The 16,753-nt window shown below is 41.8% G+C and overlaps 1 protein-coding gene across 4 annotated transcripts in view; it reads left to right on the top strand.

The window, feature by feature from the left end:
* Positions 1 to 16,753, top strand: part of St3gal6 (ST3 beta-galactoside alpha-2,3-sialyltransferase 6) — a 66,724-nt gene that overhangs the window by 20,925 nt on the left and 29,046 nt on the right. For all 4 annotated transcript variants that reach the window (XM_029470277.1, XM_021184849.2, XM_021184850.2 and 1 more), the window contains exon 2: positions 7,854 to 8,020. The gene's annotated coding sequence lies outside the window, so the exon portion shown is untranslated. The remainder of the gene's footprint in view (positions 1 to 7,853; positions 8,021 to 16,753) is intronic.

The raw sequence follows: 16,753 nt of genomic DNA, 5'->3' as shown, positions 1-16,753 counted from the left end.
ATAATTGTTAGATTTTTAAAAACTCAAAAATTTTATTAGAACAACATTAGATTAAAAGAAAAAATATAGTCCAGGTGACTTTCCTTCCTCACCATTTTCTCATCTTGACATCTTGGGTTAGAATGATTCACTTTTTCAAACTGACAAATCAGTATTTGCTAAAGGCTATATAGTTTATATGGGGGCACTGTGTTGGAAATTCTATGGATTCTAGAGTCTAAATGCTGTGTGAGAGTAGAGGCAGACAACGGAAATGATCAATAGCTTTCCTGGAAATATATGCTTTGAAACGTGCACTACTTCTATAATATAAAACAAGATACTTTATAAAACTGTGTATTGACCTACAGCTTCTTTTTGCATAATTATACTTTTTATAATTTATATGCAAATTTTGACCTAGGTTTGATCTAGATTTGTTAGCACTGCGGTTAAATTTTGGCTTCCTTCCTCTCCCTTGAGTTGATGAACCGTTTGTTATTCACAGTGTGTGTGTTACCTGATGCTAAATGTCTGAATCATATTTCTAGAAAAACCTCTACCCTTCTACATCTCCTGTTTACTAATGCTACTGTTGCCTAGTGCTTTTCATTTTCAGGTTCGCCTCCTTGGAAATGATAGGAAATAGGACCCAACACATTCTAACCCTAAGAGCTTAGAATTCCTAGGAAAGAAATAGATGTGAGAGGAAAACACGTTGACAGTTCCTCAAGCAGTAATGAGCTTGGAGATGGAATGTGAGGGGGAGATCTGCAAGGAGGATAGGAAAATAGAGATAAAGCAGATATGTCAGCACATTGCCAGCACTGTGCCAGGCAGGGTGTAATCTATGGGTATGTGCTTATCACTCTTGGGTTTGCTTACAGAACTTGCCAGTTGGTGTGTTCAAATAGACAGACTCCTTGGTATGTACATTCAGAAGAGCAAACTGCATTGCATTTCCGGTTTCACACCTGCCTCCAGGGGGAGCTCTTCCTCGAAGGTGAATTGATCCCTCAGGGAGATGCCCAAGCCTCCTGTGTGGAAGGGCTGGTTCCCAGCTGTGTGGTTGCGCTGTGTGACTGCTGTCCGTGATTGTGTTGGTGTGACTAGATCTTTCTTCCTTTTTAAATGGTTTCATTTTATTTATTTACTTATGTGCATTGGTGTGAGGGTGTCAGATTCCCCTCTAGAGTTACAGACAGTTGTGAACTGAACCTACAGGTGCTGGGAACTGAACTTGGGTTCTCTGGAAGAGCAGCTAGTGCTCTTAACCACTGAGCCATCTCTCCAGTCCCCTAGGGCTATGTTCTTCTTTGGAAATCGAATTGCATCTGATGAGGTCATCCTGGAATTGGATAAGCCCTTAAAACAATTAACTGATGTAAGGTTTGAGGCCTGGGGAAAACACCAGGTTAAGGTGGAGTCTTGAGGGATGCAATTAGTTTATAAGCCACAGAACACCTACGCTTGCCAGCAAAGCTCACGGAGTGCGAGAGAAGGAGCTCCCGGCAACTTCCAGAAGGAACGTAGATCTGCCAACACCTTCCTTTCTGACTTCTAGACCTCAGACCTGTGTGAGACAGCACTTAATTGATCACTTTAGACCCGGCCCCGCTCCAGTTCCTGTAGGCCTGGACACTGGTACAGGGGGTCGGCAGGGGACCAAAGTTCCGCCTCTCTTTGAAGAGCATTTCCTGGCTCTGGGTCTCAGGACTGCCTCACAGAGCAGTCCCAGGCAGACTCTGCCGAAATTCCCTTTTGAGCTGACTTTCAGGCTTGATCACTAGGCCCTTGTCCCTCTTTCTGAAAGCGCCCCATGGGATGCCAGGGGTCAATACCATCATCATGGTTCATTCAGTACCATCAGGTGCCTTTGCCTTCTCCCTACTCAGCTTGTCAAGAGCATTTTCAGGGGCCTGCTTGCTTTCCTGATTAAGATCTGGGATAAACCTTGAATCCTAGCTCTTCTACCGTTTATCTGGCTCGCTCGCCAAGTCTTTATCTTCTCTCTGGGTTTTCCCGGAGTCCCAGGATGAAGCCATGTTGTGGGTGCAGTCTTCTCATTTCTCTGCTCCGGAATAAGCTTTTGAAGGAAAAGAAAAGAAACAAACAAAAACTTAGCATTGCTGTATTTTCAAATGAAGGCCCTGCTTTCTGAGTGGTGTGATGTCTTATGAATAGAGGCTTCGTTCTGCTGCACTTGGTTGGGCATATTAGAGAACAGTCTTCATTTGAGAAGATATACCCTTCTGCTCCAAAACAGCTGAAAACGAGATTTTCAATATTAAGAAATTGTTCAGAGCTTATAGGATATTTTTCTGTTGTTTGGGTTGTTTTGTTCTGTTTTGGGTTTTTTGTTTGTTTGCTCGTTTTCCTTTTTCCAGCAAAGATTGATTTCACACTGTCTTATTAGTTGCTTCAGTTTTTATTTGGGGCTAAGTTTCTAGTGTGATCACAAAGAAAGCACTGTTTTGAAATCCCCAGGGTGAGTCCACAGACACGGCCCAATTCCCGTGATTTGTGCCTGTGTCCTGTGATCTGTGTCCTGGCTTCCAGTCCTAGGAACTCAGCTGGCAGCAATTCCTTTACATACTCTGAGCACAGACTGCCTTTCAGTCTCAGATGAAGTCCTCAGTAGAGGGGCTGCCTAGTAGATATGTACCCTCCCTTCCCTAGCCCTTCCCTTCCTATGAGTTTAAGTAATGTGATTTTTTTTTTTCCTGGGTTTTGGTTTTGGTTTGTGTGTGTGTGTGTGTGTGTGTGTGTGTGTGTGTGTGTGTGTGATATTTCTCAGTCCCTTGAGTATGTTTCAATTCCTTGTTCTTGGGATTTTTACCTGCAGAAAAAGGCGGGAGTTTTAGGCTACTCATATCTTTTAGACAATACATATATTTATCATAAATTACAAAGCAGTATACCTTCAACAAGCAGTTAAGCGATCAAGAGCAGAACAAAGGGTCCTGTTTATGTTCTGGTTAACACTGCTTAAACGTGTGACTGGGGATTTGCCTGTCAGGTGATGGTAATTTGAGCTCAGCCCTTGCATCCTGAGAGTCTGTGGTTTGACCGATGGGGTCTAGCAAATCTAAGATGATAGGGTGAGCTTACAGATGCGCGGGCTGGTGGGCGGGCAGGCAGGTGGGGAGACACATATGACTGCTGCCCCCTTCATCCAGCCAGTTTTCTCACTAAAGTACTAACGTTTCAGTTGAGCTAGTCCAGTGGCTCCTGAAGGGTAGGAAGGAGGATTTTTTTATTTCCCTCAGCCCAGGATTTCTTGGACTTCAGCCAGGAACTGAGAAGAGGAGCTGTCTCCTCGCCTTGCCTACGGAATGTGCTACGGCATATTTGTCGTTGTTTGTGAACACACCACTAAATAGTTGGACTCCATGGAGACTCCTGTGCTGGCATGACTTCTTGCGATGGAAACATCGATTTTTTTTTTTTATTTGCCCCTCTTGGGAATGTGTCATTGTGAGTTATCTCAACTCAACCCCCCCCCCAAGACAAACACCCTTCTTTTGTAGATTGTGGACATAAGTAAATAGTTATACATATTTTGAAATATCTAATGTTTGAAGATGGGTTTTCTTTTTTCCAGACACATTTTTATACAAATAATATTAACGGTGCAGGAATCCCATAGATGAGTCTTCATATATTTGTAGCTCCGACTTCAGTTTACACCTGACAGTCAGTATACCTTGTTCTAATGTCCTTCAGCTAGACATGAAACAAATGCCAGTATTCCTGTTTGCAATTAATAGGTCTCAGGCGTCTCACCGAGTTGTTTAATTGTTGTAAACATTGTCTCTGCAGCACAGTACATACTTCACAATCCTATTTCCTTTAAGAAAAAAAGGGGGGCATTTTTTATGTTTGTACCTTGGGCACAACACAAATGTATTAGACAGACCACATCTGACAAAGAATTCCAGGGAAGCTTTTGTTTATCTGCTTCTCCACACGGTAGTTTTTTTCTGTTTAGTCAGCATGGTTCTTGTAAAAAGAAAAAAAAATCTATTTACTTCTGCATTTGGATCCTTGCTTTTGTTTTGTTTTGTTTTGTTTTTCAAGAAAGGGTTTCTCCATGTAACCCTGGCTGTCCTTGAACTTGCTCTGTAGACCAGGCTGGCCTTGAATTGTTTTATCTGCCTGCCTCTACCTCCCTAGTACTGGGACTCCAGGAGTGTGCCTGTGAGGGTGCTTGGTTGTTAACATTATCATAGGTTCATATAAACTAGAAATTTATTATCTGAAAATTTTTTCACTTATTTTGTTTGTGTATTTGTGGTTTTGCATGCACATGATCATGCCTTGCGCACGTGTGAAGGTCAGAGACAGCTCATGGTGCTCAGCTCTCTTCCTCCTTGGTTCTGCTGACTGCTCTCAGGCTGCTGTTGGATGGGCACGGGTGCCATTCCCCCTGTTCCAAATGTTTTTCCTTCCTTCGCTGTTTCATCTGAAACTGTCTTCCTCCTTTCCCTGCCTGGATCAGTTCCCATAGTTCCCAACCATAATGTGATAAATGTTCACGAATGGTTTGCTGATGGATGTCTCTGAGACACTGTATCCCTGGTGGCTAGAACAATGCCTAGGATTGAGTGGACACGGGGAATTTGTTTAGTGAGTATCACTTTAGAGATAAAACAATGCTCAAAGTTAATTTTACCAAATACTAAATTTTAGCCAACAGTCTTTGCTGTAAGGATTGTTAATAGACTGACAGGAAGTAAATCTACAATATATGGTTTAATAAAAATATATACTAATGGTTCATTTATCACACACACACCTATAGTATACATATATACAGATACTCGTATACACAGATACACGTATACATATATACATATATACACATATACATGTATACACATATACATGTATGCACACACACACACACACACACACAAATTACTCCAAATTAAGACCCTCCTCTCATTTGTAACTGGCTTAGGCGATCATCTCCAGGGCAGCGATACATATGTTGTCACATGTGTGTGCTCTGAGAAGCAGCAGGACAATTCCTAACACTGGAATCTTTGGGTTTGATTTTTGTTTTCTCTCAGCCTGATTTGTTTCTTTATCCGATGTTGTTGCTCGTAACTCAGGAAGGCAACAGGAGAGATGTTTTATTTTTTGTTTCTGTCCTTTCTTTGCCTGGTACCAGGAAACAACTTGGGCTCCAAACATGCCAGTTGTCAAGCACTTCCCCACTGAGCTCTCTCTAGCCCCACTGTTAATTTGTTTTTATTGAAATATGAGCTTACTAAATTGCACAGGCTGGCTGGCTGGCCTTGCCCTTGTTCTTTCCCAGCCTCTAGAATAGCTGGAGCTCCAGAAATGGAGCAGCAGGTCTGGCTTGGCCTGTGTTGATTGTAGTATTATTTTCTCCAGAAGAGAAACGACGAAAGGATGCTCACAGCTTGAGAAAGGGCTGCACACAGATCTGTATATTTTTCCAGGGAAGGTTTCAAAGACGGTTAGGAAACGATTGAAAGCCCGACTTATGGGGCAGGGGTTGGGGAGCAGAAGAAAGTATGAGCGATTGATGATCCAAGTGGGTCTTAAATGCATTGCCAGGCCTAGAAAAAGAACAGAAAGCTACACAAGGGCCTCTAGAGACTGTTGCAGTTACCTTTTACAGTTACCCAACTTTATAGAAATCATTGTGACCTTTACAGCCGCCTTTGTCACTTTCTGTGTTACCACAAACTAATAAATTATTGGCTGTGGTTACTTTCTAAACTCAGGACAAAAGCACTGTTTTTTTTAAAAAATAGAAGTGAACTTCATCTTTGAAATTGTGTACAATTATTACTCAAGATATGACTGTAAGGTTCTCAAAAGACCATGATATCACACATTTTTTTTTTTTTTTGGAACTTGGGAGTGTCCTCATCAAACCTCTTAACCTGTTATTAATCATCATATGCTCCCAAATCAGGGGCTGGAAAGGTCCTGTCCAGCCCGTGTGTGTGTGTGTGTGTGTGTGTGTGTGTGTGTTTGTGTGTACAGGAGAGGAGCAAACACACACACACACACACACAGAGGACTGCATTTTGGGAAACATTGGTTCTTATTCATACTCCATCTTTACCACAAGAAAATATGGGGCCATGGACTAATGGCTTTGAAATCACCTGGGAACCTGCTGGAAGGGAAAGGGATGAGATTGCTCCTCAGCGCTACAGAATCAGAATTGGCATGTCCAGCTGACGCCAATGGCTTTTAAGTGCTGCTCTGCAAATCCCACCAAGTAGGCTGGAGAGCAGAGTAAGTCTATTTAGTAACAGGTGACTCACTTGCCCACAGTGAGACATATTATTATCTTTAGGTAGCCCAAATCTTAGGAAATCTGTCCCAGGAAGGAACTCACACCAAATTCTGTGAATAGCTTTCAACCCATGCAGTTCTCCTTTGTGAAGATCCTTTGTAGACTAGGCTTGCTCCTCTCCCGAATTATTTTCTCTGGGTGTACCAAGGTTCTATCCCCCAAATGGTTTTGACATGACATTGTTGGCTGTTCTTTACGATCTGTTCAGATTAAAGAACCTATCCAGCATTGCAATCTGGATTCTTTTACTCCAGTTACTTAAGTAGTAGTTAGTAGTAGGTGACAGAGACCCAGGAACTTTGTGTCCTATAGATTCATGGAGAAAAATTCTAATGCATAAATTTATCCTGATTTATAATTCATAATTTTTTAGGTTCAAAGTTCTGCCTCACAGACCTTTGTTATTATATGTTAGGGTGGTCATTCAAGGCACCACTTCTGAGTTCTAAAGGTCTAATTTCTCAGTACTTAAAATGTATGTAGTATATTTAAAAAATAGTATTTTTATCTTTTTCTACAAGTTAAAACCCTCCATGGCACAGAATACTGACTGACATTTTTCCTCAGCAGTTTGTCACACGTGTTTGTTTAGACACACACTGAAATAACCTTAGTGTGCTCAACTTTGTTATCTATTTTTGGTGAGCTCTGACTTTCCCTGGCGTTCCGTGATTTTATAACCAGCACATAATTATTTGCCTAGAGTTCAGAAATAAAAGTCCCCCCCCCCCCAGTTTGCTTTTGTCTATGGGTTTACTAAGATCAAGTTAACCTTGTGTAAGAAAAGCTGTATGAGGAGCAGCAACAAAAATTTCTTTACAGGTCTTGTCTTGTCTTTTCTTTGCCTTTCTTTTCTTTTTCTTCTTTCTTTCTTTCTTTCTTTCTTTCTTTCTTTCTTTCTTTCTTTCTTTCTTTCTTTCGTTTGTTCTTTCTTTCTTTCTCTATCTCTCTTTCTTGTAGGAAGTGGTCCATGGCATTTTCTGACTCCCGCTGCTGGTTGTATTGCACCATGATGCTGTCCTGTTCAGTCTGCTCTGTTTTTATTTTCAACCCCTTCCCATTTTCTTCCCCCTTTTAAGGCTTTGAGAGCTAGTAGCTCCTCCTTTCACTTGTGCCTTTTAACAATAAAGGTGAGCTCTCTCTTCTCTCTCCTCTCCCCTCCCTCCCTCCCCACCCACCTCTCTTTCTTTCCCATGTGTGTGTGTGTGTGTGTGTGTGTGTGTGTGTAAGGAGAGACAGTTGCTGCTTTCACTTTCAGCTTGCTTTGGATTCATTGAACTGGATGTTATTTTTCAAAGAGAGTAAGCTGGATCCTTTGGAAAGCCAATCTGGAAGGACAGGAATGTAACATGGACTTTTCTGTTTAATTCATTTAGGTCTTGTGTTTGGCAGTTTCATCTAAACATCCCCATAAAGCAGCTCTTAAGAAATCCTAAATGAGCTGTCTATGCATTCTTCTTTTATTTTTTAACAGTTTCGATTTCTTGTAGCTTAACCATTCTCTAAATATACCCTTGGTGTTTTGTTTCAGCACGCACACGTGAAGCAACAACAAAGCCCCTCATCTTGGATTATTTCCAGCATCAAGACCTCCACATGTCAACAGCAGGCTCCTGAGGCAGTCCATCCTCCTCCAACTCTCCTCACTACATTCTTCAGAAAGAGAGGGTCTTCAGGAAACACACCCCAAAAGCGCAGGTTGGTGGAGGCAGCCCTCCTGCTCTTAGGTTCCTTCTCAGGATGTGATTTTCAGCCCTGGAAATGTGGTGTTACTTGCAGGTAGTTTGGCTGTGTTTCTAGCTGCAAGCTGGTTTTCTTCTTGCAAGGTTTGCAGGTGGCTAGAAGGCTTAGGAGACGTAAACGTAAACTGATTGGTTCCTCTTCAGCATATCCAGAAGTCAAACTGTGGAGGTTAGAAAGCATTTCTTTTAAGTGTAATTTATTTTTATTTTATGTGCACTGTTGCTTTGCATGTCTGTGTGAGGGCATCCGATCTTGGAGTTACAGACAGTTGTGAGCTGCCCTGTGAGTGCTGGAAACTGAACCTGCATCCTCTGGAAGAGCAGTCAGTACTTTTAACCACTGAGCCATGTCTTTAGCCCAGGGAATTATATTTTTATAGTCAACCTGACATGCTTTCTTTGCAGCTGTTTTATGTCAGAATGGAAAGTAGGAGTGATACAACTCCCAGAGGTCAAAGCAGGACATTACCTACATGACAAATAGAGGAGAACCGTGGTGGGTAATAAACCTTGGGTGTGAGGCCTGCTCATTGTGGGCCTGATTTTCTGTATAGATTCCATTTCCCTCTGTCTTTAATGACAGGATTAATAGTAACTTCATTACACCACCCTAATGAACATGTTAGGCTTATTCTCCCAACTGTTTGCACAACTTTCATACACCAACTCATCATTAATTATGAGATAACTTTAAAGCAAAATATCCATCAGGAATCAGCTACTTAAAAACAAACACGAGCTCTTGTAGTCTTTTGGATCCATTAAGATTCACCAAGACAGGATTATTCTACTAGCAAATTTGCTATGGTATAGCCTTTTAAAACGAATTTTGTTAATGTGTGGGTCTGTGTGCTCCTGGGCGTGATCATGAATGTTTGTGTGCCTGAACACCAATGCCACTGCACATGTGTGGAGGCCAGAGGACTCCTTGCAAGAGTTATTTGTCTTCTCCTTCTACCATGTCGGTCCTAAAGATCAGACGCTGGTTGTCAGCCTCGGTGGCAAGCACCGGCACTCACTAAGTCAGTGGTTCTCTACCTTCTGATGCTAGGATCCTTTAACATAGTTTCTAATATGTAGTGATTCCAACCATAAAACAATTTTAGTTGTTACTACTGTTTTGAATCCTAATCTAAACATCCCATATGCAGAATATCTGATAAGTGACCCCCAAGGTGGTCGAGACCTGTAGGTTGAGAACCACAGCACTCAGCCCCGTCTTGCTGGCCCAACTGTTCTATCTTTGGAGATCTTTTTTTATGTGGGGCACATCTTGGATTGAGGATCTTATGCTTTAGCAGCACTGGAAACTTAAATATTCACTGTGCTCTTGGAATTTGGTCCTTGAGAATTTCTTATTTCTTAATCCTGAGATTATCTATGGTGTTTCATAGCTCCACCCCCATCATCCATCATTGAAGGAAGGCTTAGTGTATGGACAGTTTTACTAACTGTAAGAGAAAAGTTAAAATAAGATTTAAAAAGTTATCCCAATCTGCCAGGTGCCTAAATGACAGTTACTACTTGTAATATACTTTTGTCACATAGCATCTTTAATCCCCACGGTGCAGAGGGAAATGAGCCATAAAGAGGCTAAGCAGGGTCTCTTGAGTCGGCAGAGAAATTGCCAAGACTCAAATCTAAGGGTTCAACTGCCAAACGGGTAGCCTTAGCACCCAGTTATGCTCCTGCCTACAAACTGAGAATTGCCTGAAGAAGACCATGGAAAGGTCATGGAAGAAGTCCATGGAAGGGCCGAATCATGGGAGTCTAGAGTGGTGGCCTTAGTGATTTTATATGCAGGTGGCAGATAGCCCGGGCAAGTTTTAGTGTGGATGCGTGCCAAGATAGCTACTGCACTTGGGAAGATTTATGCCAGCTCTCACATGCAGGCTGGCTTAAAGGGAAGATTAGAGGTCATTAAGAGTAGGAAAAATGCCCCAGTGTAGAGGAATGCCAGGGCTGTGGATAAGGCGGGAGTGGGTGGGTGGGGGAACCCCCTCATAGAAGTAGGGGGAGTGGGGAGAAGATGGGGGGTTGCAGATGGGAAATCTGGAAAAGGGATAACCTTTGAAATGTAAATAAATAAAATTTCCAAAAAAAAAAAAAACCCAAAAAACAAAACAAAACAAAAAAACCCAAAAACAAAAGAAAGAAAAGAAATCAAGGAAAAAAAAGAAATATAATAAATACTCAAAAAAAAAAGTTAGAAAAAAAAAAAGAGTAGCAAAGGAAAAAAAAGCGGAGTGAGAAGAAGTGAGTAAGAAGGAGGATTTGGGAAACAAGATTAAGATAGCAGCCTGAGCCTTGTGTGAACGAGGAGATGGAGACACCCAGGCAGAGGAGTGACATAAAACCCAGGCAGGCTCTTTTGGAACCACCCAGAGAGAAGTGGGCTGGATATCTAACACCTTAGAGACTAGAGAGACCTGGACAAAAGACAGAGCAGTGATGTCAGCAGTAGCGTTCATTCCTTATTGATTTGTTTATTCTTGAATAAGTATCACCGTGCCATCACTATGGGGCAGGACTTGTGCTAAGGGGTAGGGTTTTAATCCATATGAAAATGCTCTGCTATGCCCAGACTTCATTACTTCCTAGATCTTCCATTACACATAGCAGTAACTGGAAATACTGCTGTCAGTTTATGAATGGCGATTCATTTGGAGCTTTAAAAAAAAAAAAAAAACAGACCTTTAAATTACATTTTTATTTAATTGTTTGTTGGTTGGTGGTGGTGTGTGTGACAAGTAGCCAGAGGATAGTTTGTGGAAGTCGGTTGTCTCCTTTTCACCATATGTGTCCTGGGGATTGAACGCAGGATCTAGAACGTCTCTACATATTTCCTTCCCAAAACATGAGTAGTATCATGAGACAGTGGTTTGCTTGCTAGGGTGAGTGGGTCTTTTCTTCAATCCCTTTTATCCTCAAAGGGTATTTGTGTTGCCCCGACCCCAACCCCGAGAAAATTCTGTTCATTGGCCTGAGGCATGGAAATTGGAGGAAATTCTAAAACCTTAAACCCCAAGTTTGAGGACTCTCTCAGTGGGGTTCTGTTTCCTTGCCTCTGACTTCCAGTAGTCTTTTGTAAGCACACATCACCCAGGCAGAAATCCAGATTCTGACTCAGAGGATCAGGGCAAGAGTGTGCGTGTCTGTTACCGTGCTGGTGATTCATACTCTGAGCCACGCTAGAGTGCCAGGGAAATGAAATATTTTTTTCTTTACTAGTAACAGATAGCCAAAATGATTTTTGAATGTGTGTAGCTTAACTTTAGTAACCATACTGTGTGCTGTTTTCCATAACCTTGGGTACATATGCATCATGTTGAACCATATGACCATAATCAATGCATTATCACTATTAATACAAGGAGAGCTTCTATGTTCAATCATTGTGTTATCCGACAGCACCAGTAAGACAAACAGTTATAAATTTATTTCCATTTTAACTGGCTGAAGCAAATATGTTTAAAAATTGATATCTGAATATAATATAAAGCCTTTGTATAAAAAATATTTACTGTACTGTCTTAGTGTGATTTCTGCTGCTGTGATAAAATTCTGACCAAAACAAACATGGGGAGGAGAGGGTTTATTTGGCTTTTAGGTTCCATCAACCACTGAAGGAAGCCAAGGTAGGAACCATAGAGACTAGGAACACTGCTTATGAGCATGCTTCCCATGGCTTGCTCAGCCTGCATTCCTGTACAACCCAGACCCGCTTGGTCAGGAGTGGTGGTACCACCTTCAGTGGGCTGGGCCCCTCCCACAATCATTTACCAATCAGAAAAGATGCTACATGTATATACCCACTGGGGGCATTCTCTCTGTTGCATTTCCCTCTTCCCAAATGACTCTAGCTTATGCAAAGTTGGCATAAAATTAGCCAACACATGATTGCTTGGCTTGCTTTCTTATATGGTCCAGAACTAGAGTGAGCTGGGCCCTTCCACATCCATCAGCAAGAAAATGCCTTCCAGAAAGGCCCAGAAGCCAGTCTGACGTAGGTAATCTTTTAGAGCTCCCCCTTCACAGGCAACCCTAGTTTGTGTCAAATTGACAAAACCCAACTAGCACATATACTTTCCCTGAGACTATTTCTGAACAAAGAGCTATATTTGAATGTTCACTGTAGTTTATTTACACTAAACAAAAATCTGCAAAAGAAATCAAATGTCTCTTTTCAGGGGAATGATAAATCAGTTCCTGCATTACTAGCTACAGTGGAAGACTTCCTAGCAATGCAAACTCGGTACAAGCAGCAACAATGAATGTGCTTTTAAGGCATTATGTTAACATAAATAAGATACACCCTGTGTGGCTGCATCTCTATGAAAGTACAGAAGCAGCAAGACTCTAGGCTGTCAGCAGGGATCTGCAAGACTGAAGCGGGGAGCTGACTGCAACCAAGACAACTTGGGGATTGATGAAAATGTTTGTTCTCCTCACACTGGTGATAGCTACAGGATTAACTACATTCTCTAAATCTCATCAATTTGTACAACTGTACTGATGAGGTTTCTGTATGTAAACTCGATTATAATAAAGCTAATTGTAAAAACTAAGCATAGTCGTTACATGTTTATATTATCAAATACTTTTTGCAGCTGGTATCTTCCCGGTAGAGTATTAAAATAGAAAAACCATCCAGCTGTGGTGGTTCATGCTAATGATCTCAGCACTTGAGACGTGGAGGCAGGAAAATCAGGACTTCAAGAGTAGCTTCTGCTATGATGGGGAAGCCAGCCAAGACTATTCTGAGACTAGCTGGGTTTACATGAAACCCTGTCTCAGAAACAAACAAACAAACAAAACCAAAACATCTACTCTAAAGCAAGTGGATCACAGGACAGTAGTGGCACATACCTTTAATCTTAGCTCGAGGAGGCAGAGGAGGCAGAGAGGCAGAGGCAGATCTCAGAGTTTGAGGTCAGTCTGATCAACAGGGTGTGAGTTTCAGGATAAGCCAGGGCTACACAGAGAAACTCTTATCTCAAAAAAAAAAATTAAGTGATGGGTTAAGAGAGGGGAAGAAGGGGTGAGGAAGGGGAGAGGGAGGAGAGAGAGAAAAGGAAGGAGGGGGAAGAGGAGAAAGGCGATGAGACAAGAGGGAAGTGGGGGAAGGGAAGACAGGAGGGAAAAGGGAGGGAAGGAAGTGGGCCCCTGAGAGAAAGCAGGAGTACATAGAGGATGCAAAGTCTCCTGAACACTTCCTTGTGTTTGTGTAATGGAGTGAGAGTTCTAAAAACAGGAACTTTAGTTCATTTATTTTTAACACCCAATAAGTTGCCGTTAGCTGAGTGGTTTTCATGTCCAGCTGTGCTATTAAAAATAAAAATTCTGCTGAAAGCGATTTCTCTCCGTTTCATGTTTGCCGTGAACTTGTTCCCTGTAAGGGGGGTTAGGAGAGTGAGGGGGTTTGGTCATCTGCCTTGACAATGACAGCCTTCATTCAAGTAGATGAAACAGGCTGTCTGCATATGCGCATGATGAAATCTGTCTGGCAAAGCACAGGCTTTCTGCACAGACTGAGAGAAGAGCAAGTGTGGCCGAAGATTAGTGCATTAGCCAAAGAAATGGTGGATGGGAAACAAAGAAACTTAATTATACATGATGGTGCCTTGCTGCTGGGAAGAAGAAAAATAACCATGGCTTTAGAAATTGGTCAGAATTCACATAGTTGGGTACAGTTAGTTGAGACTACTCAAAATAATTTTGGTAGTTGGGGACAGTTAGTTGAAACTACTCAAAATTTAATTTTTTGGGGAGGAGGGGATAAAACTCAGATTATAATTTTCTATAGGCTTATTTGTAGGTGGTTCTCTCTCTCTCTCTCTCTTAATTAGATATTGTCTTTATTTACATTTCAAATGTTATCCCCTTTCCTGGTTTCCTCTCTGGAAACCCTTTATCCCATCTCCCCTCCCCCTGCTCACCAACCCTCCCACTCCTGCCTCCTCACCCTGGCATTCCCTATACTGGGACATAGAGCCTTAACAGGATCAAGGGCCTCTCCTCTCATTGGTGTGCCACAAGGCCATCATCTGCTTCATATGCAGCTGGAGTCATGGATGGGTCCCTCCATGTGCGCTCTTTGGTTGGTGGTTTAGTCCCTAAGGAGCTCTGGAGGATCTGGCTGGTTGATGTTGTTCTTCCTATGGGCTTGCAAACCCTTTCAGCTCCTTCAGTCCTTTCTCTACCTCCTCCATTGGGAACCCTGTGTGCAGTCCAGTGGTTGGCTGTGAGCATCCACTTCTGTATTTGTCAGGCACTGGCAGAGCCTCTCAGGAAACAGCTATAACAGGCTCCTGTCAGCAAGCACTTGTTTTAGGTATTTTCCTCATCTTATTTTTTTTTTTTTTTTAAGATTTAATATATATGAGTACATGTAGCTGTCTTCAGACACACCAGAAGAGGGCATCAGATCCCATTACAGATGGTTGTGAGCCACCATGTGGTTACTGGGAATTGACCTCAGGACCTCTGGAAGAGCAGTCAGTGCTCTTAACTGCTGAGCCATCTCTCCAGCCCCATATTAATATCTTGTAGTCAACTAGTAGTAGCAAATAACAACATTTAAAGTAACAGTTTCTTTTGGTATAATCATGCATCTGTGCTTTGTTTCTTTAATTATAGCCTAGTGAAAATTTTCCAGATATTCGTAGCAGAAAATTCCACCAATGCCTTCAAGTATCTCTTTTGTGAGATAGGTTGATAGGTTAGTATTTCTGAGTCAGTGTATTTTAATAAACATTTATTTATTCAGCGTACGTCATGACATTGTTTACTTTCTATGTGCGTGGTGTTGGAAATTGAATCTAGGGCCTTGTGCATGCTAATAAGCACACAGTCTGACACTGAGCTACCTGCCAGTCTGTCTTTGTTCTAGATTTAAAATGTACCATTACGCTCATACTGTTACACCTTAAAATACTGTTATTATAGATTTCTAAGTTCATTGTGTAATAGTTAAAAATACAGTTATTATGGTTTTACTAATACACAGTTTAAAATTGTGGGCTATGAAATCAGAGAGTTGCCAGTTTGTATTCTGACCACTGCTTTGAGGATTATTAACAATTTCATAGAGTATTTTAAAGCTCTCGACTTAATTATTACATATCAAAGGGTTTAATACCATGCTATGCATTTACTGTGTGCATAATAAACTATTCTGTTAATTACATGGCTCCAGAGGATCAAGGATCTCAGATGTAAGAGGGCCATCCCTGAACATTGGGATGGACCATCAGGTAAAGTAATAAGGACTGTACTTCACAGGGAGGTTGTGAGTTAAAGATTGAGGCTTTCCCATCTGTCAAAGTGGGGTCCAGTGTTTCCAGTAAGTCCTGGGCTAAACAGAGATGGCTGGGTCTTGGAGGCTCAGGCTTAGGGCTGGATCTAAATGTAAGAAATTAATGTAGACTCAAGCTTTTCGTTTTTTTTGTTTTGTTTTCTTTTGTTGTTTTTGCTTTGTTTTTTGTTTTTGTTTTGTTTTGTTTTTCTTTCCCACTTGGGCATGTAATTGCAGAGAACAGTCACAAACTGAGCAATACATATAAAGGGGAAGGATGTGAGCGCTGCTGACCTCATTCCAGGCAGTTTGAACGAGTGTTAAGTGAGCTGAGGATTAGCAGAGGGCTGAATAGACACATGGATCAGCAGCATTCCTGGACCAGGATGTAGAGGTGAGCCACAGACGGACTGGAGGGGTGACGAAGGAGAAAGTTACAGCTGAAGCCTACCTGTGTCGAAAACCATAGGTACTGGGTCACCACAGGCATGCATGGAGCTAGTGGGGTGTTCTTTTCTAATTTGCACAAATATGTAACTTACTAGGTCTTGCATCAGCACTCTGGGTATGAGATCAGGCCTAGTGTGAACCCTTAAGTCATATATCAGTGGCCAAGCGGAAAGCACAAGAAGGCTTCATTTAACACAGAGAGCACAGGGACATGGTTTAGGACCTTAGTAACTTAGAAGAGATAAAAATAAAGTTTGGCTGCCAAGCTGCAGGGAGGAGGGGCAAGTGAGATAGAATATAAATAAATGAATTCAGATATTAGAAAAGAGTGATGTATTGTAAGTACCTACTGGTGGGAACCAGCTTTGGCAAAAGAATGCACTCTGCAGGAACTTGATCAAGCTATGGAGCTGAGCTGCTAACTCTGGGCTCTGCAGCCTGCCTTTTCCTGAACCAAGATCAGCTTAGTCTACAATTGGATATTCAGAAGCCCCTGGAGAAAGGCCAAGAAGAAAGGGAGCCATAGAAACCAGACAGCAGGGGTCTACAAATGCTCAGCATTGGTAAAAGCAAACACCACGGCTGTTTCAGATCTGCTGGTGAATGATCTTGATTTCAAGACCCACAAGGTATTTTTGTACTTGGGGAGTTTGTTTTCACTACTGTTGTTGAACAAACATGCTTTTTTTTTCTTTCATGGCAGTTGAGATTAGCAAGCTCCCTTGGGCTGGAGAAAATATTAAGAGGCCCCCCAAAGAAAAGTATGACCACTTTTCTAGTACCATTTTATAGGGTTTGCTTTGTACGATGGGGAGGGGCAGGTTGGAAGGAAAAGGGTTGAGAATAAAAATTTCAGCAGAATTTGTGTCAGACTGTCAACTTTCCACTCTATTAATTGATGCTGTGATAATTCTGTTGAAGAAATGGGTGGAATTGGCAGCT

The sequence above is a fragment of the Mus caroli genome, chromosome 16 (genome assembly GCF_900094665.2).
Source record: "Mus caroli chromosome 16, CAROLI_EIJ_v1.1, whole genome shotgun sequence".
Classification (NCBI taxonomy): domain Eukaryota; kingdom Metazoa; phylum Chordata; class Mammalia; order Rodentia; family Muridae; genus Mus; species Mus caroli.
This window is presented reverse-complemented; position numbering and strand designations above follow the sequence as displayed.